Source organism: Pantherophis guttatus, chromosome 4 (assembly GCF_059756535.1).
Source record: "Pantherophis guttatus breed Tessera chromosome 4, ASM5975653v1, whole genome shotgun sequence".
NCBI lineage: Eukaryota > Metazoa > Chordata > Lepidosauria > Squamata > Colubridae > Pantherophis > Pantherophis guttatus.
The window spans coordinates 39487195-39509873 of NC_142066.1; the positions used below are offsets into that span (position 1 = coordinate 39487195).

General features: G+C 40.1%; 1 long non-coding RNA gene across 2 annotated transcripts in view; it reads left to right on the plus strand.

Annotated features, from left to right (window-relative positions):
- Positions 1-17993, plus strand: part of LOC148114043 (uncharacterized) — an 82944-nt gene extending 64951 nt beyond the window's left edge. For both annotated transcript variants that reach the window (XR_015733733.1, XR_015733732.1), the window contains 2 exons: positions 12838-13008; positions 17905-17993. This is a non-coding gene — a long non-coding RNA (uncharacterized LOC148114043). The remainder of the gene's footprint in view (positions 1-12837; positions 13009-17904) is intronic.
- Positions 17994-22679: the final 4686 nt, after the last annotated feature.

The window sequence follows — 22679 nt, forward strand, 5'->3', positions numbered from 1 at the left end:
TCCCTATGTTTCCTTGTCATTGCCTCCTGGATACATTGAAGCATTAATAGTATTTCTTTTTAGAGTGTATTTGTTTTCCCTTGTTGTAACATATTTCTTTATTTAAATGGGCTAGAAGTAGCTCAATAATACATCAAACTCCCAATGTCCCAAGTGTCCAAAAACACCAAAAAGCTAATATTAGAAAATTTTGCTCAATCCCTGAACTCTTCGTCAGAATCCACGATGTTTGTAGTCCTCCAAATCTGCCATTTTGCTCCCTCTAAGTATTCCAAATTTGTAGGTCTTGTATAATTTTCCTTGTTTCACCTCATTTTTATATATTCTACAAAGGTATCTCAGAGGTCATCAGCTGCCGATGTCTACATAACCATTTGGAATATAATATGTGATTTGGCAGCTGCTCTATATGAGATTACGATCAGAAACCCTAAACTGGGAATCAGTTGACTGTTTCAAGACAATTGTTATACCTCCTAAAATCAGTAAAATTCATAAATGTAACTTTGTCAGACCTGTAATGGTACAATACTTCCATTGACCATACAAATCAAAGTTTGTATTTGTGGCACACCATAGGCCGTTCCAGCTATTAAATGTGGTGCAAGAATAAAATACTCTCCCACGGTAAATGAATGGAAAGGCGCAGGGACGAGTGTCTAAAATCATAAAAGAAGACAAGATCAGAACTGAAGAAACTCCCTGCTAAACATTCATTCATTCCCTTGATAGGAAACAAGCCATGCAACTGATCCAAACAGCATATGCATTTTCTAAAAAATCTCTGAAAATTAGTGTTTTAAAGCAATGATTAGCGATATACTGTCCCAGGTGAAATATTCAACCCAAAATATTTAATATTTTTACCTTACCTGTTGCAATGAGCAACTGAAAAAGAGTGCAGAACAAAAGGAGTGATGTGATTGAGGCCATTTTCTCTCTAAATGCACTTGACAGCCCTGGAGAGTACCATGTTTTTATGTGCTCTACACTGTTATCTCAGAGGTCATCAGCTTCCAATGTCTACTGAACCATTTGGAACAGAATATGTGATTTGGCAGCTCTGTGGTTTTTCCCTTCATAATTGAGCACTTTCTCAAAAATGTATTCAAGGTGATCCATTTCCTCATTACATATTTAATTACTTTTTCTTTTTCTCACCTGGCATTCAATGCTGAGAACAAACAGGTAATACTGTTTTATTATATTGAGTCAAAATCCAGATATTACTGTAAAAGGGCCAAGATCATAGTTTGGCCCAAAACCTGCAAAAGAAGTGTAACTTAGAAAGTTGTAGTAGATCTATAGAATAGAGGGAGGTTTTCCCCAAAGTAATTTCTTCACTACCTCAGAACGTTGCTATTTGATGAACTATCTATTTTGTCTATTTAACCTGTAATCTTTTTCTATAAGCAGCATCAAGGAGCACAATGTCTTCTTGTTGTTGTTTTGAAGTTATAGAACTGACTAGGACTGGACATTCTGTAATCTCCCTGATCTCCTGAAACGACTTTGTTGTTATCTTGGCTCTTCAAGATAACATGTTCAGAAGCCTCCACCAACCCTATGAGGTGCTAGTCTCTTACACTCTGATTGAATAAACCATGAAAATAACTAACATAATCCTAAACTGGGAATCAGTTGACTGTTTCAAGGCAATTTTTATATCTCGTAAAATCAATAAAAGTTCTATCTCTTGTATGTAACTTTGTCAAACCTTGAGTGGCACAATATTTCATTGTTTAAATATATCATAGTTAAACCTTGTAGCATACCGATTCTGGCCATAATAACGGCATGTAACCTCCGTGCAGTATCAAAATAACATATAAATTATCTAAATAAATATTCCCTGAATATTTATAAGTCTTTTAAATCAAAGATTGGTTACATGCTATCTAAGGCAAAATGAATCAGTACATAAAACAATTGGTGTATTTTTTATTGCTCCCCAAGATGGCTACTAAATGGTAGGAACTTTTCTTTTTCTTGCTGACAATCTGTTGATTTTCGAATAGAATAGAGTAAAGTAGAGTAGAGTAGAGTAGAGTACAATGGAGTAGAGTAGAGTAGAGTAGAGTAGAGTAGAGTAGAGTAGAGTAGAGTAGAGTAGCGTAGAACAGAACAGAACAGAACAGAACAGAATAGAACAGAATAACAGAGTTGGAAGGGACCTTGGAGGTCTCCTCTTCCAAACCCCTGCTTAGGCAGGAAACCCTACACCACTTCAAACAAATGGTTATCCAATATTTTATTAAAAACTTCCAGTGCTGGAGCATTCACAACTTCTGGAAGAAACTTGTTCCACTGATTAATTGTTCTAATGGTCAGGAAATTTCTCCTTAGTTCTAAGTTGCTTCTCTCCTTCATTAGTTTCCACCCATAGCTTTTATTTATTTATTTATTTATTTATTTATTTATTTATTTATTTATTTATTTATTCAATTTATATACCGCCCTTCTCCCAAGGGGTACTTAGGGTGGTAGACGGCCAAACTTAAAACACATATAGTACAAAAGTTAAGAAAAAACTAAAATAAATTAAATCATCAGCTTTTCCAATTTAAAATCCCAGATCTGCAAAATCGAAAAGTTCCCAATTTAAAACCCAGAATCAATAAAATCAAAATTTTAAAAAAACCATTAAAACTATTTAAGCTAGGCCAGCTTGTTGGAATAAATAAGTCTTCAGGGCCTTTCGGAAAGCGCGGAGGTCCGGGATCTGTCGTATTCCAGGAGGTAGCTCATTCCACAGGTTGGGTGCCCCCATAGAGAAGGCTCTCCCCCTGGGGGCCGCTAGCTGACATTGCTTGGCTGACAGCACCCTGAGGAGGCCCTCTCTGTGTGAGTGTACTGGCCAGTGGGAGGTTATTGGTAGCAGCAGACGGTCTCGCAGGTATCCTGGCCCTATGCCATGGAGCGCTTTAAAGGTGAGAACCAACACCTTGAAGTGCACCCGGAAGACCACTGAGAGCCAATGCAGCTCGCGCAGGAGAGGTTTTACGTGGGAGCGCCCTGTGGCTCTCATAATCACCTGCGTGGCTGCATTCTGCATTCTTCTTGTCCTACCCTCAGGAGCTTTGGAGAATAGCTTGCTCCCTCTTCTTTGTGGCAGTCCCTGAGATATTGGAACACTGCTATCATGTCTCCCTAGTCCTTCTTTTCATTAAACTAGACATACCCAGTTCCTGCAACCATTCTTCATATGTTTTAGCCTTCAGTCCCCTAATCATCTTTGTTGCTTTTCTCTATACTCTTTCTAGAGTCTCAACATCTTTTTTACATCGTGGTGACCAAAACTGAATGCACTATTTCAAGTGTGACCTTACCAAGGCATTATAAAGTGGTATTAACACTTCATGTGATCTTGATTCTATCCCTCTGTTTATGCAGCCTAGAACTGTGTTGGCTTTTTTGGCAGCTGCAGTACACTGCTGGCTTATATTTAAATGATTGTCCCAGGACTCCAAGATCCCTCTCACAGTTACTACTATTGAGCAAGGTACCACATATACTGTACCTGTGCATTCTGTTCTACTTGCCTAAATGTAGAACCTTACTTTTTTCACCATTGGATTTCATTTTATTAGACAGCATCCAATGTTCAAGTATGTCAAGATCCTTCTGTTGCTTAAGCCTATCTTCTGGAGTGTTGGCTATTCCTGCCAGTTTAGTATTCCCTTGTCCAAGTCATTGATAAAGATTTTGCTGCCAAAGCTGGTTTTTTGGCAAAGCTATTCCCTGGATTTGAATGGAAGCATTTAGGAATGATCCAAGTTGACTTTCAAATGGCCATGAACCTATCTGGGATGGGGTGTCTTAAAGATTTCAGTTCTTTGTGGGAATGCTCAATAAATCACCAAACATCCATCTTCCTTTTAGCAGTTCATTTTCTTAAGTATGTCTATATCTTAATTTCACTTTTTGAAACTTTTGGTTCCCTTTGCTTTCTATCTTTAAAAGTTGACAGGGTTGTTCAATGCCAATTTATTGTTGGTGGATTTTATTTGTTCTTTTTTTCCTTTCCGCTTTTCTTTATATTGTTGTTTTGAATAATTTTTGCTTTTCTCTAAGGAAAACATAATGTGTTCCTGAGTAATGAAAGTACTTTCATTTGATTTACATCTATGTTGGGCTCTCAGTATAGAATTTTTGCATTTTACCAATTTCCAAAATATTTGGAGTTCAATATTTCATTTTTTAACTTTTCATCAAAATATCCAGAATATATTTTCCTTGTTTTTTTTCTATTTCTTTTCTTTTTCTTTTTTTAGGAATATTACATCAATGTTCCCTGTTTCCTGTATTCAGTTATCTATTACTGATAAATTGTGCAGAGCAACAATCAGATTACTGACAAGCAAATGTCCCTGATATCCAAAAAAAGACTGTTTGATAATACGCAATCCCTAGTTGAAAGCTTTTTTTAAAAGGTTTGATGAAATGATACACAAGAGATTCGACTGGAAACATCATGGCGAGACAGACGGGGAATAGCGGGCTCTGATGAGCCAGTGAAATCCCGGGCTGACAAGCCACTAAGAAGAGAGGTCTTCGGACCAGATCTGTCTTGTAGGGATGGAGAAGGAGAGGCACTTTGGACAACCAAGAGGAACAGGCAAGTTCCTCAGAGGTTGGAGGAAACTCTTTGACTCAGCAGCAGGGGCAGTGGCCACTGCAGCCATCATAAAGCTGGGGCAACCAGACCAAGTTTTGAGCAGGAGCAATGATTTGAATGGAGTACTGATGCCAGGTGAGTGATTGCCAGCACACAGGCAAAAAATGAATACTTTTAAATTGTTAAATTGCCCCAGAGAAATAACAGCAGTTAATGGGCGTGGAGGAAATGAAGGAAGAAGAATAAAGTGGAAATTTAAAGTGGCAAAGCCTGAAACAAAACTTGATTTTTGGACTAAAATGTGTGGAGATGATTAAAAAAATAGAAGAAAAAAAACGAAAATAAATCCATAATAGGTGTGAAGAGGATTGGAAAGAATTTAAAAAGAATTTTGTTGACTGCTAAAGAAAGGACAAAGGGAAATTTAACACTAAAGCCCTGTAATAGAATTTTTTTTTTAAAAAAAAAACTGGATTCGGAATTTGGATTTGGATTCAAAATTGATTAGGAAATATAAAATTAAGAAGAAAAAGATAAAAATTGGCAAAGATTGGCAACATGGAATTTAAACAAAATGGATACTTTTGTAGGCTGTTGATTGGAATTGTGGATTGGAGAGAGACATCTATAGGCGAAAAAAAGAAGATTACAAAATTGAACTTTTACATTGAAAAAAATACCTCTTAAAGTGATAAGAGCAGTGAGAACTTTTAGGGAGGATTTGTTTGTCTGCAAACTGTTCGACATTGACAATTAAAGAAGGTGGGTTATAACAAAACTTAAAATTGGAATAACAACAACCCAGAAATAAGAAAATGGCGCAGGAACTAATTGAAATGATTTATATATCACTGAAAACAGAGCTAAATGAAATGATCATAATGATGCATGGAAAACCTAAACTTGATGAACCAGAAACTACATTAGAATACACTCAAGTAGATGAAGAAACCATGAACGAGAAGCAAGAAAGTGATACTGAAAACAAAGACAAAGATATTGATTATGAAAAATTAAATGATTATGTGGGAAGCAATAATGAAAAGGAGAGGAGAACTGGGAGAAAAGAGATGTTTAGCAATAAAGGTGAACTTTAAAGATTATATTGGGATTAACAATGATAAAAATAGAGATGGTGGAAAGAGACAAGAAGAGAAAAAAGGGGGGAATAGAAAAAATATTTAAAAATCAAATGATTACACTGGGATTAACAGTGGAAAAATAAGAAAGAAGAAAAGGGGATGGAAAGCAATTGAAAATACAGGGCAAAATAGAAGAGTTCAGGATTTTAAAATGGAGAAAAAAAGGGGGGAGAAGGAAAAATGAGAGAAAAGGACAAAGAAATGATTGATGGAAAGGGGAAAGGGAAATATACTGTATACATTTAGAACTAAAAATGAATTGAAGTAAAAAAAATTATAGATATTTTTTGTTTTGTTTTTGTTTTGCTTTAATTTATATGCCGCCCTTCTCCGGAGACTCAGGGTGGCTTACAATGCGTTAAGCAATAGCCTTCATACTTTTGTATATTTATACAAAGTCAGCTTATTGCCCCCACAATCCGGGTCCTCATTTCACCTACCTTTGAAAGGATGGAAGGCTGAGTCAACCTTGAGCTTGGTGAGATTTGAATTTGCAGTAAATGCAAGCAGCAGATGTTAATATCAGTGCTTTAGTCCACTGTACTACAGGCTCTTTCCTGTTAGATATAAATGAATTTTAGAAAACTTAATAGCTGAGATTGTAATACTTGGAATGTTCTTAATTGTAATGATGAAACTAACTAAAACATTTGAAATTAAGCTGAAAAGTACCATAAATACTTGAGTATAAGCTGACCCGAATATAAGCCGAGGCATCTAATTTTACCACAAAAAACTGGGAAAACTTATTGACTCGAGTATAAGCCTAGGGTAGGAAATGCAGCAACTACTGGTAAATTTCAAAATAAAAATAGATACCAATAAAATTACATTAATTGAGGCATCAGTAGGTTAAATGTTTTTGAATATTGATTTCAAAGAAAAACAGGAAACTAGCTCTGTAATTGGAAAAGAGGATCAACAAAAACAATATGGTATCAACAATAACTTTAAAAGTACTGTATATGAGTTGGGTAGCTATATAAATTTGTTTAATAAATACAATGGGAAAGGTCTTTGGGGATTCCAGAATTTACATGGCACTAATTGGATTTTTGATCTCCCTTTTATTTTGAGACATAATAGATTAGTTTTACACTATAAAAAAATTACACAAGAGAATTTTGCTTCCAGGGGGCTGCAGGGAGTCTTGCTAGGCAACCCCCCCTCATGCCCCTAGCAAGCCTCCCTGCAGCCCTTGGGAGCCAAAAAGGGGCACGGGAGATGCGCCGCATCCCCCCACACCCCATTTTACCTTTAGCAAGCCTCCCTGCAGCCCCTGGGAGCCAAAAAGGGGCACGGGAGGGGCGCCGCATCCCCCCACACCCCATTTTACCTTTAGCAAGCCTCCCTGCAGCCCTTGGAAGCCAAAACGGTTGCAGGAAAAAAGGCATTTTTTCCTCACTCGAGTATAAGCCGAGGGGGGCTTTTTTCAGCATAAAAAATGTGCTGAAAAACTCGGCTTATACTCGAGTATATATGGTAATTCTGTCTAAATTATGTACAAAGCAATGGATAATTACTTGAATTAAAAATGAATTGAAATAAGATTTATAAATACAAGTAAGTTTAATATATGAGATTGTAAAATTTGGAATATTTTTAATTGTAACTATGGAAACTGTAATATTTGGATATATTTGAAAAAGCAATTGAAACTTGGATTTACATTAAAAATAAGAAGAATTGAGAAATAGAGTGTATTGTGCAAAGTAACTTGACTTATTGTTTAATAAGACATATATCTGAAAAAGCAAGGGAAAAGAAATGAATGATTGTAATGTTATAGAATTAAGTGACTTAATAAGATAGTGGATTGTAATATTTAGATAAATTGACAAAGGAAAATATTAATGATTGGATAAGAGAATGTTGTGAAAAAGATGCAATGGGGAAATATTTGAATTAGAGTTAAGGTTAATAATTAGAAAAATGATTGATTTCAAATTTAAGGGTTTTAATTTGGAGAAAGTAAGGAAAAAATTAAATTTGATTAAGATTAGAGATTAGGGCGAATGGTAACATTGACTATTAGAAGAAACTAGGAAAAGAAAATAAAAATTAGAGAGAAAGAATATTATGGCAAAAAGTAAATATATAAACTGTGTTGGAAATAACTAAAAATTGTATAAATTTGTGACTCGGTCAATACTCTGTTCAGAAAAAATGCATTGTTTGTTTGTGTAAAAAATAAAAAAAACTTTTATAAAAAAAAAAAAAGAAATGATACACAAGAAAATCAGACTTGAGGACCTCTAGAATGGAGGGAGGCTTTTCCAAAAATTAATTTCATCCCTGTCTCTGAATGTTATGAAATGAAGAATTGTCTTTTTTTTTTTTTCAATCAAGTTTTATTGATTTTTTTCCCCTCCACACACACCAGGGGTGAAATGCTCCCTATTCGGACCAGCTTGGGCGAGTAGGTAGCGATGGCGGCGGCAGTTCGGAGAACTGGTAGCAAAAATCCCTGCCCCCACGCCCCCCATGCCCAGCTGAGCCGCGTAATCATCAGAGCCTTTTTTTTCCTTTTAAATGGCTCTGGCCAGCCAAGCTCTGACGATCCCAGTTGAGTTGCCTGCTAATCAGCTTGGATCACCAGAGCAATGTAAAAGAAAAAAAACTTTTTCCTTTTAAATGGCTCTGACGATCCCTCCCCCTTCCCCCCTCAGCTTGCTTACCTTAGCTGCTGGTCGCAACGCCTTGCTATAATCCCTGCAATTGATTGCATCAGCAAGCAACTGAATCTCCCTGCCTGCAATCAAGCAGGCAGGGAGTTGTGGACTTCAACTCCCAGAATTCCTCAGCCAGCAAAGCAAAGCTGGCTGAGGAATTCTGGGAGTTGAAGTCTACAACTCTTAAAGATGCCAAGGTTGGACACCCCTGTTCTATTGGGTAAGTTTTTTTCCCCTTTGGGAGCTTTAAAAAAATAGCTAATTGGGGTTTTTTTTTTAGTTGTTCTTTTTTTAGACCTAGCCATTTAAAGTTTAGGAAGTTTTAAATTTAGCTGCTTTTATATAAAAATAAAAATAAATAAAAATAAAATAATATTTGTGCAGCTTTCTGAGATTTAGTGTGTTTCTGTAGTGTTTCACTCTAACTACACAAACACACAAAATCTCACAAAGCTGTATGTGGAATTTTGTGTGTGTAAAGTGTGAAAGTTGGTTTTTTTGGGCTTTTTGTGGCTATATGAGGTTCCTGCTTGTTGCAGGGGCCATTTTGGGTCTAGCACAGCTGCTTTTACATTGTGGGTGAGTCAGTTGTGTTGTGTTGTGTTGTGTGTGTAAAGTGTGAAAGTTGGTTTTTTTTGGGGGGGTGAGGGGGCTTTTTGTGGCTTTGTGAGGTTCCTGTTTGTTGCAGGGGCCATTTTGGGTCTAACACAGATCCTTTTATATTGTGGGTGAGCCAGTTGTGTTGTGTTGTGTTGTGTTTTGTAGGTTTAAAAAGGGCAAAGAAATGACATTGACTTGGCCATGCCCACCTGACCAACAAGACCCAGTCACCTTTCCACCAAGCCACGCCCACTAATTAAGCCATGCCCACAGAACCGGTAACAAATATTTTTAGATTTCACCCCTGACACACACCCACATATTTTGTGAACAGAATATTGACCCTATCATATCTATACAACTTATCATATCCAAATACATTTTATATAGTTACAAATTCCACCAAAATATTCTTTTTCCATAATTTCAATCATATCTTGATATTTCTACACTGATTATATAAACAACATCTTCTTCTGCCCTCCAATTCTAATTTCTCCTTTTTAAATCATATATATATTCTCTTCTAACTTTCATAGTAATTCATTCTTTATCCTGATAAATTTAAATGTATTCAGGGTTGCCTTTCTTCCATTTCATCTTTTTGTTTTACACCAATCTTTCTTCTCTCTCTCCTCTCTTTCTTCTCCCTCCCTTCTTTTATCCTTCCTACTTTCTTCTTTCCTCCTCTCCTACTCCACCTCTACTTCCCCTTCCTTTCTCCCCCTCCCCTTTCTTTTATTCCCCTCTCTCTTTCTTCTCTTCTCCCTTCCTTCCATCTCCCTACTCCTTCTTCACTCTCTATTGCTGTATTCATTTTCAATTCAGTATTTTCCTCTATGGTGTCCAGACAACCCTAATTTTTCCTCCCTTTATTGAATATATTTCTCAGAATTCCCATCACATTTTTAATTATTAACAATATATTTCAATTTGTTCCATTTTTACCTTAAAATCTTTTAATTTAAATAACCTTCCACCTCTTATTTTCTTTAGTTCTTAATTTCTTATTCCCACATCAATGAATTTTCTTTTTCTCTTTAACTTGCATTTCAATTTTATATCTCAATTTCAATTATATTCACATATAAACCATTCTATCTTTCATATTGCATCTGCTGATCTATTTTACATTAAACAATATACTTCTTTTTGCTTCTTACATACATTTCATTTCATCCTTACTTACATCATTTACTGACATTTCAATTTTGTATCTTAATTTCAATTCATTATTCCATTTTACAATAATCAGTATATTTCTTCTATTTTACTTCTTACATACAATTTCTACTATTCACACTATTCCCTTAAATCAATTAATGTTTTAAGTCCCTTTCTCCTATCCATTATTCTTCCCCTTTTACCCATTTTGTTTTGGTCTCTCCAGAATTCCATTTCTTAATATTTTCCTCCCTTTCTCCCCTTCTCTTATTTCCTTCTTTTTCTTTTTCTATTTATTGTATCTTCTCTCCTGCATACTTTCTCTAGTTTTTAAGATTGTTACCCTCTTAATTCTCCCACTCAATCTTTTCCCATTTCATTCTTTTCTCTTCTTTTTTGAGAAATATTTCCCCCTCTCCATTTTTATTTTGTCACTCTCAATCCCAGTGTAATCATCTATTTTTTGATCTTCAATTATTTTCTTTCCAACATTGTGTTCTTGCTTCGCACTTGCATTTTCTTTTTCCTTTTTCCTATATTCTAACCAGTCCTCCGCTTCTTTTTTTCCCTTAAACGCTTCTCACGCCTTTTGAAACATTTCCCTTAGTTCCTCATACTCAAATTCCCAATTTTCCATGTTGTCACTTCAAGGAGAAAAGATTTTTTTTAGTTTATTGTTATTTTAACTTATGAATGAGTTCAAATTCAAGTCCATATAATGTCTCTCTTTTATCTTTTATTTCCAAGTAGTGTCCAATTCAGATATTCATTTAGACCATTCCAGTTCAAAACTTTATTCTTTCCAGTTCTTTTTGAAGTCTTGCTCCAGCTGTTTAAACAAATACTCCTTTAAAAACTTCTCATGAAAATTTCCTTTGTTCTTTCAATCTTTAAAACATTTATTGCAGTATTTCTTTTCTACCAGCAGATGTCTGTCTCCAATCCACAAATCCCCAGGCAACAAAATATCAATTGTAAATCCACAAAGACAATACTTTCTCTTTTTTTTTAATTCCTTTTTTTGTTAAAGAATGCTTTCCCTCAGTTTTCTTTTTCTTATATTGTTTTCAATTCCCTCCAAATCCAATTTTAAGTCCAGATAGAAAGTTTTCCTTTTAGGGTTTGGTTTTAAAATTCCACTTTCTTTTTTGTTTTTTTCTTCACTTTGAATTTCCAAGTGCCAATTAGCCACTTATTTCAGGGATTCCTTTTAAGCTTTAGAGAGTTTTTGTTCTTACCTGTGAGTTGGCCAATCACTCACCTGGTAACTATACTCTATTCAATCACCGCTCCTGCACAAATCGTAGTCTGGTTCTCCCAGCTTGTAGCGGTCATTTCAATGGCCGCTGCCACCGCCAGATCAAAGAACTGCCTCCAACCCTTTGAGGAACCAGAAGCATTGTGACGATACTGGCTAGAAAATAGCAAAGCTCCAATGAGCTTCACAAAAACCCAGCCAAACAAATCTGCTGTGAACCGGTAGTAAAGGTAAGTAGAACCCACCCCGGCACACTGAATATGCTGGCAGAGGCGCATGAAAGATCTACAATGTAAGGCTGACACTGGCAGTAGGGATGGGAGACCTGCTACGCTTGGCCAAAGAGCCACCTCAAGGGGATATGGCAAGGCTCGCTCGCCTTTTGGGCCTGGTGCATTTGGCTTCCCCAGGGCTTTTGGGCAACTGCTACCCGCTTGCCTTCCCCTCTGCCTTGGGGCCCTCTGCCCACATCCAGCCTCCAAGGGGGATGCGCCACTTCCAGGCTGGGCCACCCACCCTCCCGGGGCACCACTGCCACTCGCTTACTTCCTTCTCTTGCTGCCACCATTCTCAGACCGTGTGTGTGTGTGTGTGTGTGTGTGTGTGTGTGTGTGTGAGAGAGAGAGAGAGAGAGAGAGAGAGACAGAGAGAGAGAGAGAGAGAGAGAAGAATGAATGAAAGAAAGAAAGAAAGAAAGAAAGAAAGAAAAAAAGAAAAAAGAGAGGGAGGGAGGGAGGAAAGAAGGAAAGAAGGAAGAGAAAAAGACAAAGGAAGAAGGGAAAGGAAGGAAAAAGGAAGGAAGGAAGAAAGGAAGGAAGAAAGGAAGGAAGGAAGGAAGGAAGGAAGGAAGGAAGGAAGGAAGGAGGGAGAGAGAAAAAAAGGAGGGAGGGAGAGAGAGAGAGAAAGAAGAGGAAGGAAGTACCATAAACTTGACACAGTGCTATTTAAGGAAAAAAAAGATGGCTTGATGAGACTCTGCATGGATTTCTTTTTTTAAAAAAAAATCTTTATTAAATATTTACAATAAAATTAACACACAATAATGGTTGAAAAGCAATATAGGAAACAAAACATAGAAACACCTAAACACAGGACGAAAACCAAACAACAAACAAGACTAACCGAGAGTTAAGCTCACTCTCCAATTAATATTAACTAATATCATCCTGGCCAAACATTTCAATGCAATCAAGTTCTTTTTACTAAGTACAAAACAATTGGTCTATTTTTATCAAAATGATAGAGAGTTATAAAGCCTAGTAAATATCTATTAATCTAATTAGACAATCTTATGACCCTTCTCCTAGGTTTAACCTTCTTTTGAGCCAAACAAAACATCTGTCCCAACTTCTATTATATATTGAATCTTTCTTGTCTTTTAAGATATATGTTAGCCTGTCCATCTCAGCACATCGAAGAATCTTGTTTATTATCAGATGGTCAGGGGGCGTGTCTGCATCTTTCCACAGTTGAGCAAATGCCATCTCGCCGCTGTTGAGTCATGGACAAATATATACCAATCCTTCTTATTGATGTAGTCCGGACTTATTCCGAGTAAGTAGAGGTCTGGGTGAAGAGGGAAGCTCACACCTGTTATTTCCAACAGCCACTGCTGTATTCTCCATTGAGGGTGGAGACAGCAGCCATGCTTGGGAGATGACTCCTTTGATCAGATTGGTGGACTGAGCCTGTAAAATTTGACAAGTGCTGCCTTTGTTGCTAGGGATCCCAGCTTTTGACTCAGTCCATCAGACTGGACAGTCGTGTGGTTCTGTGTCTCTGGCAATCCATTTTTCCTGATTATATTTCAACGTTTGATTTCTTGGATTTGACCTTGGACTTCTCTGACTATTCTACTTGTGAGTGTGTTAGCAATTTTGGTAATAAGATTTCCTCAGTACCTGGCTTGGCCAGTTGGCTGAGGGCACAGAATAATTTCCTTTGCACTTTCCTTATACTTAATTGCCTCTCTCTAATCAAGCTTTGTGGAGTTTGTGGAGACTTGCGTTCCCTGCTTAGGCAGGCTTAATTGCCTGTGAGGGTTTGTGTGCCTGTGTAGAGCTTCACGCCCCCCCCACCCTTTCCTTACCCCTTTCGTGCCGAAATTCTCTTTCTCAGCTCTTTTACAATTTTTTTGTCTAAGTGGAGTCTTTAGCGCTCCCGTTTGTCCCCTGTGCTTATTTACTTTGTCAGATCGAAGGAATTTTCAGGTGGCTTCTGACTTAGCTGACCTTCTTCAAATACCATCTGTTGATGCGCCTGTAGCGGCATTACTGTCTAATATCTCTGTTCCCGGTGATCCAGATGAGGGTCTCCACCCTGACGAGTGCAGGTCAGATCAAATACTTCAGAGAGCATACCTGGCAGCTGCGTGGGCTATTAAACCGGCTACCACTGCCTCCTTTTTTAATCGTTCTACACTGTTGTGGCTTTGCAACCTCCAAAATACTCTTTCCCCGGATGATACCAAGGTAAAGCAAGACCTGAATAAAATCATTGCGGGGTTGCAGTTCTCCGCAGATGCCAAGTCCCTGGCATCTTCTATTGCAGCAAAAATGTTTGATTTGGCTGCGTCATTGGCAGGCTGATGCCAGACACAAATGGCATTTGGCCTCTGTACCCTACTCAGGGGGAAAGTTGTTCGGCCCTTCCTTAGAGCTCTTTCTCCTGGAGACGAAAGATAAAAGGAAGGTCTTAACTGCGATGTTCCGTAGAGGGGAACCCTGGGTCACTCCTTATGGTCAGCGCCCTCAGCTTCGGGGAATGGATGGCAGAGCGGGGTCTTCTCGTTCTTCTGGTAATTTTGCCCCAAGACAACGGGGTCCCCAGGACAGGTTTTTCCGGGGAAGGCCCTCCATGATTAGATGGCCCTTTTGACAGGGAGGAGGTCGTCCAATCCACCGCCATTGTTAATAGTAATTTAATCCCTCCCATTGGCGGCAGATTAGCCATCTTCGCCAGTGTTTGGGAGCACTCTACTTCAGATCGCTGGGTCCAAGCCACCATTAGATCTGGTCTGGCTATAGAATTTATTTCCACCTCCCATCCCCCCACCCCCGTTGTCTTTTCTCACCTGTCCTCTCTCGCATGATCCCAAATGTCAGGACCTCATGAACTCAGTTATCACGCACCTCCTTTCCATTAAAGCCATTCAACCGGTGCCGCGTGACCAAGTTGGACAAGGCTTTTATTCTCGGGTGTCTTTAGTCCCTAAATCTTCGGGTGGGTGGAGACCTATTCTGGACCTTAAGCGGTAAACCATTACGTGGTTTATTGCAAATTTAAAATGCAATCTTTGCTCTCAATTTTAGACAGCGTCCAGAGGGGCGATCTTCTCTGCTCGATTGACCTCACTGAGGCTTATCTACATATCCCTATCCTCCCCTCCCACAGACAGTTTTTACGCTTCTGCTACGCAGGAGCTCATTTTCAGTATAGGGCCTTACCATTTGGTCTTTCCTCGGCCCCCCGTAGTTTCACCAAAGTCCTTGCCGCTTTGACAGCGGTTGTTCGGTTTTGTTCTGTCTGTCTGCAATGTTACTTAGATGACATATTGTTGTTTGCCCGTTCTCAACAAGCCCTTTTGGATCTGCAATTTACAATCCAAACCCTAGCATCCCATGGCTTCTCCATCAATATGGAGAAGAGTCACCTGAACCCGTCTACCCGTATCTTACATTTGGGGGCAATTATTGATTCGGTGGAGGGTAGAGTATATTTATCTAGCGAACAGAAAGCCAGCTTACAGGGCCTTGTGGCTCGGGTGGTGAGACCAGAAGGGCATCTCCCTTGCTCCTTTCCCAGTTGTTGGGTAAAATGGTTTCGGCCATTTCAATTGTCCCCTGGGCGCGTTTACATCTCAGAGACCTCCAATGGTTTTTGTTGCCATTCCAATGGTCAGGCAGGGGCACTTCACCTACGGTGGTTCCTATCCCCAGGGAAGTAATATCGTCCCTTAGATGGTGGTAGTCCACAGCTGTTTCTAAGGGCTGCCTCTTCTTTGAACCCCAGTGGCTGGTGGTCACTACTGATGCCAGCACATTCGGCTGGGGAGCCCATTGTCTAGATCAGGTAGCCCAGGGCAGGTGGTCGGCAGTCGAGGCATCACTGAGCATCAACTGGCTGGAGCGACATGCGATATTTTTGGCCCTCTGGGCTTTTCATCATCTGCTATCCGGCTCCCATGTCTTGCTGCTCACAGATAATGTTGCCGCCAAGGCGCACATTAATCGCCAAGAGAGTACCAGGTCTAGGACCCTTATGCGGGACTATGGGTGGAACGTCGGCTTGCTTCTTTGAGGGTGGAGCACATATCAGGGGAATCAAATGTGCGCACAGACTGGCTGAGCCGACAACTGATTGACCATGCCGAATGGCATCTCAACCCTCGTTTGTTCCAGTTACTGTCATCCCGCTTCGGAACTCCAGTGGTAGAATGCCCAACTTCCGCAATTTTTCACGAGGTTTCCAGCTCGGCAGGCGGATGCTGTGGATGCTCTGCGCTCCCGTTGGCCTCAGGGACTGCTTTACACGTTCCCCCCGATTCCGCTCATTCCAAGAGTTCTGCGGAAACTCCTGCTGGAGCAAGCAGAGTTGCTCCTCATAGCGCCACACTGGCCGCAGAGGTCATGGTTTGCCGACCTAATGCAGTTGTCTGTGTCTCCCCCCTGGAGACTCCCCTGCCCCAAGGACTGTCTCAGTCAAAGGGTGATAAGGCACCCGGACCCGCAGTGGTTGCAACTAACCGTTTGGCGATTGAGTGGGATGCTCTGTTGCAGGACAATCTCCCTGCCACAGTCATAAAGACTATCCCGGCTTCTAGGCGTCTGTCCACAGACCGCATTTACTCTACCACTTGGCGGGCCTTTTCTGCTTGGTGTGATTTACAAGGGGCCTCTTCCATTCGGGCCTCAGTTGTTCATGTCCTCCGGTTTTTGCAGGATGGTCTAGACAAGGGTCTCTCTCCCAATACTCTTTGACGTCAGGTGATGGCCCTCGCTTCGGTCTTGACCTACGGTTCCCTCCCTTCATTGTCGCAGGATCCTCTGATTCGCCATTTCCTCAGGGGAGCCTCTAACTTATGCCCCCCGGTGTTACATAGGTATCCGAATTGGGACCTTGCTATTGTGTTGAACTCTCTGATAGGTACACCGTATGAACCGTTGAAATCTAGCAGCCTAAGGCTTCTGTCTTGCAAAGTAGCCTTCCTGGTCGCGATAACGTCAGCGAGGAGGATTTCGGAAATCGCGGCCTTATCAATGAGAAGTGACTTATGTGTCTTCCATGCGGATCATGTGGTTCTACGACTGGACCCTACCTTTGTCCCTAAAATTAACTCTGTGTTTCACCGTTCACAGGAACTTATTCTCCCGGACTTTTACCCTCACCCAGCTACTGCTTTGGGCAGGCAATGGCACAAATTAGATGTCCGGAGGGTCCTCCGGATATACCTCAACAGAACGGCTGCGATACGTCATTCAGAGTCCCTGCTTGTCTCCTTCCTTCCTGTCTCCTTAGGTTCTAAGGTATCCACGTCCACCATCGGTCGATGGCTTCATTAGACGATAGCAACTGCCTACGAGCTTCGCTCTTCTCCTGTTCCGCCAAGGTTGATGGCACATTCGACTCGCAGCGTGGCAACATCTGCAGCCTGGGCTACGCAAGCTTCATTGCTGGACATTTGCAGGGCTGCAACCTGGACTTCCCCTTGCCCTTTCATTAAGCATTATAAATTGGACAGGTTTGCCTCGCAGGAGGCAACCTTTGGTCATAGTGTGTTACAAGGGGTTCTGGCAGGGGGAGAGTTGTTGACCCAGACTGAGCCCCCCCTTGCCTAGCACTGTGAACTTGGGTATGTCCCAAGCATGGCTGCTGTCTCCATCCTCAATGGAGAAGGGGCGTTAGTCCTACCTTACACACTCCTTCTCGTTGGGTGGAGACAGCAGCCATCCCCACCCATTTCAGTCTGTGTCTTTCGGGGTCTTTTTCTGTTTTTCCTCAGGAACTTTTATACCACACGATGAGTTTGTTTTCTTCCTGTCTTCGCCAAAAGCTGGGATCCCTAGCAACAAAGGCGGGACTTGTCAAATTTTACAGGCTCAGTCCACCAATCTGATCGAAGGAGTCATCTCCCAAGCATGGCTGCTGTCTCCACCCAACGAGAAGGAGCGTGTCAGGTAGGATCAACGCCACTTTTTCCCCAATAGTATCTAGTTGATGGACAGATCCACCACTGATGGAAGAAAGTACCCTTGGCCAACCCACATTTCCAACATCTATCAGAGGATCCTGGGGACATCTTAGCGATTCTGGCGGGGGGGGAGGTACCAACAATAAATCATTTTATAAAAGTTTTCTTTGAATGGGGAAGAAAGGGTCAATTTCATAGTTTTGTTCCATACATTTTGCCATGCATCAAACTGAATTGTTGTTCCAATATTTCTCCCCCAGGCAATCATCGTGTCCTTTAAAATATCATCCACCATAAAATTGGACAGAAGAAAATTGTAAACATTGGAAATAAATTTCCTTCGGCCACCTAGGAGAAGCTTGTCAAAAATTTGTAAATGAAGGGAAATACCATGTTCCTATTTATCCCTAGCGAATCTAGCTTGAATTTTCACATAGGACCACCAGTCTATGTCTAATCCTCTAGTTTGGAGATCGGCTCTAGGTCTAAGTCTCCCGACTTCATCCAACAAGTCACCATAAGTCCAGTTCCTCTTTATATTGTGCACAGTCGGAAGGGTCACTGCCTCTAACGGAGACACCCACTTAGGAATCTGTGTGTAACATTACAATCCAAACATTAGTAAAATGTTTGCATTGTTTGTGTTTCTGAGACCACAAGAAGGAATGCCATCCCCGCTGCAAATCATATCTTTTGATTGCCAAAGTATGCTTTCTTGAGAGGATCACCCAATCTTTTATCCAAACCAGGGATGAAGCTTGGTAATAAAGCTCCCACATAGGGAGCCCCAAGCCACCCCTTGTTTTGTGCTCTTGCAGCATTTTTCTTTTTATATGGGGTTTTTTACTCTGCCAAATAAATTTGCTTCGAATTTGATCTAATTTCCTAAAAAAGTTTTTATCCAATCTTGCAGGAGCCACTTGGAATAAAAAGATCCATTTTGGTAAAACATGGGCTTTTATCGCGGCAATTCTACCCAAAAATGAGATCTGAATATGCCGCCATCTTTCCACTTCATTCGCTGTATCTATTAATAATTTGGAATAATTGAGCTCCTTGATAGAAGAACATCTATTTGTAAGCCAAATACCTAAGTATTTAAGTGTTTTGACACAATTAATCCCCATAATACTTTGGAGCTGTTCCTTTTGGGCACGTGACATACTTTTTGTTAACATTTTGGTTTTTTCCTTATTGATTTTTAATCCTGCTACCTTCCCGTATTCATCTAATTTAGTAAGTAATTTTGGTCCTGTAATAAGGGGATCTTCTAATATGAAAACCAAATTGTCAGCGAATACTTGGAGTTTAAATTATTCCCCTTTAACTTTTAAGCCCTTAATTTCTGAATCCTGCCTAATCGTCTTAAGAAGTGGTTCAAGTGTTAAAATGAAAAGCAGTGGTGAAAGAGGGCATCCTTGTCTGGTACCATTATAAATCTGTATCTCGTCTGATAGTGATCCATTAAACAGTAACCTCACTGACTGTTTAGAATAGATGGCTTGAACTGTCCTTGTAAATTGAGACCCAAAACCCATCACTTCCAATTGTTGTATTATAAAATTCCAGTTGACTCTATCAAAAGCCTTTTGGGCATCCAGAAAAATCATTATCATTGGTTTATCAGGGTGTGTCTCATAATATTCTAAGGCATTCAATACTACCCTTAAATTAATCTCTTAGGTGCCTATGATGTAGGAAACTATTCTGATTTTGGTGGATAAATCGGGACAGGAATACCCAGAGTCTCTCAACTTTTTGTCTCTCAACAATTGTCTCTCAACAATTGTTGCAAAAATCTTGTAATCCACATTCAGGAGCGAGATTGGCCTATAGTTCTGGATCAGAGTTTTATCTGTATCGGGTTTCGGGATTAGGGAAATGTAGGTTTCCGTCCAGGACCGGGGTATCCTAGAGTGTAATAAAACCTCATTAAATAGATCTTTGATGTACAAACTAAGTGTTGGATGCTTATCCTACGGTTGGGTAGATAATATATAGAAAACTATGTTCTGTAACTTTAACTGTTACAAGATGACTAAATTGGCTGTGCTAAGCAGACATAAAAGAAGGCAGGAAGTTCATTCACTTCTGCTCCTGCTATGAGAAGGTTGAACTGCTGAAAGGAACTGTGTCTTTGTTACTGAAGAGAACTGGAATTGTAAGCAAACTTTGTTTTTGTGTTGAACCGTGATTATTTGAAGAAGTGTTATCTTTGTTTTGAGAAGCCAAGTTTGTTTTACTATAAGTAAAGACTGTTTATTTTTCTTTAAACGTTCAGCGTCTGTGAGTATCTGTGTGTTTTGCTAAGCAACGTATCTATTCGCTGTCTGGTCCGTTGCACCACTTTGCAGAGGGCAGTTTTACCCTCAACACTGGTTATGGGCCCAGTACCAGAGTGTGTATACCAGTTATAGCAATAAGAGAGTTGTGACACACATTATTGCTCCAGACGTTCTGATACGTATTTAATATCCTGCTGAGGGTGGCACAAGGTCAAGCTCCCAATTTATCACTGGTTACCCAGCTGGATGGCACCAACTACAAATCCTGGTCCACCAAGTGCAGTCTCCTGTTGCACAAAGAAGGGCTATGGGATGTAGTGCAGAATCCACCAGATGTGACCTCCTGGAATGCTTACGATGCCGAGGATGCCAGGAAGATAGCTGAGTTCCAGAGGAAGAATGAGAGTGCATTGTGTATTATTGGTTTGTCTCTAGATGATACCCATCTTGTTCACATCGAGGGTGAACAGTCTGCTGCAAGATGCTGGGGCAACTTGAAATGTCTTTATGTTCGCTATATTTCTTATAGCGTGAACCAATTAGTTAGATTCAACACGGAACCTACAGAAAGACAAGGAGCAAAATGTATTCTTAGATATCTAAAATATACCATGCATCATGAGTCAAAGACTCCTTTATAAAATTCACTAGGAATCCCATCCGGTCTTGATTCTTGATAGCTACTGCTATTTCTCCAACTGTAATTTCTGCATTTAGAATTTCTTTACAGTAATCCGGAATCATCTCCAATTGTAGGTTCTGGAGATAACTCTTGACTTTATCTTCCTGATGAATTTCTTGGCTATATAAGGAGGTATAAAAATCTTGGGCCACCTTTGCTTTTTGCTCTGCAGTACCTACCAAATTTCCCATAGAGTCCTGTAAAAATTCAATCTTTTTAGATTCTGCCTGTTTTCTTAATCTGTATGACAACCACCGGCCCGGTTTGTTAGCATGCTCAAATTGGTTTTGTCAACATTTCCGAATTTTATTCACCAAATCGTTTTGATCTAGGATAGATAACTCATGCCTAATCAAATAATTTTTTTCCTTAATCAAATTATTATGCAGATCTAAACGCAGCTCTCCTTCAGCTTTCTCCAATTCAGCCATCAACTCAATCCGTTTGGCCTTCTCCTTTCTCCATTTGGTAGCTGTATATTTTATTACCAATCCTCTAACTACTGCTTTGGCAGTATACCAAATATTTTGAAGAGAAGTATCTTCTCTCTTGTTTTCGGCAAAAAAATGATCTAGTTCTTTTTAAATCATATTTATAAATCCTTCATCTTTCATGATCTCAGCCCTCATAGACCATCTCGCTCTTCTAGTGGACCCCTTACATTTTATTACCAGAGGGTGGTGGTCTGCCCATATATTCATCCCTATTTCAACCGAATTTATGCCTTATTTCAAATCTGATGTTGACCAGACCATATCTATCCTGGACCACAATCTATGCCTGGGGGAGAAATATGTAAATACTTTTGCATAGGATAGAAGTCTCGCCAGACGTCTCTTAACCCTATTTCTGTTCTTAAGTTATCCCTTGTTTTGGGAAGTACCTTCCTATGCCCTTTTTTGTATTTAGGAGAACCCCTTCCAGGATCATAATCAATTGAAGTATCAGCAATTGTGTTAAAGTCACCTACTATGCATACATGCTCGTAATTTAATTCATTAATTTTCTTATGCAAATCTTTAAAGAAACCCATTTGATTGACATTAGAGGTGTATATATTTACTAACAATACTATTTTTTGGTCAATACTAATCTCTAACATCAGTGTCCTACCCTTTGTATGTGCATATACTTGGCGTTTCACCAGGCCTCTCTGATCGTAAACGACAACTCTGCATGGATTTCTGTAGAATCAATGCAGTATGTGTGGAAAATATCTACCCCTTGTTTTTAATGAAGGACATGATGGCCCACCTAGCAAAGGGGAAGGTGTTCACCAAGCTCGAACCTACTGGAGATGTACTAGAGAGCCTGCATTAGAGAAGAGAAGATGAGTGGAAGACAGCCTTCAGTTGCCTGTTAGGCAGCTTGCAGTTCAAAGAAATCCCATTTGGATTGCAAGGAGCCCCAGCAGTTTTCATGCACCTAATCAACAAAGTGCTGCATGATCACCTATACAAAGGAGTCCTAGTCTACCTAGTGACATTCTCATTTTCAATGAAACCCTACAGGAAAATGTCAAATTAGTGCACCAAGTCCTAAAGAAACATCTTGCGGACAATCTTCAAGGTCTGGACTGATCACAAAAACCTAGAGGCACTGAAGACACCCCAAAACCTCTCCCCCAAGCAAGTCAGGTGCACCCAATATTTCAAGAGGTTCAACTTCAACCTTAAATACATCCCGGGGGGGAAGAACCTACTTGCTGATGCTCTGTCAAGAAAGCCACAATTCAACAGTCACTGAGAGGAGGTCATCCACACCATTATCCCCACCTCCCAGTTGGTCTAAGCTCCCAAGTCACCATCTAAGGTCAAGCCTGGCGACAGCCACCCACCAGAAGTGACCAGATGACAGTGGCACTGAAGACAGCCTTTCTGAAGAGCAGTGGTGGGTTGCTCCTGGTTTGGTCTGGTTCTTTAGAACCGGTAGTAAAATCAGCATGAGGCTCTGCCCACCCACCATGACATCATCATGGGTGATCTGCACATGCACAGAAGTGCATACATGTGAGCGAAACAAGTGTGTGCACATGCTCCCATTACGAACTGGTAGTAAAGATAAGTAG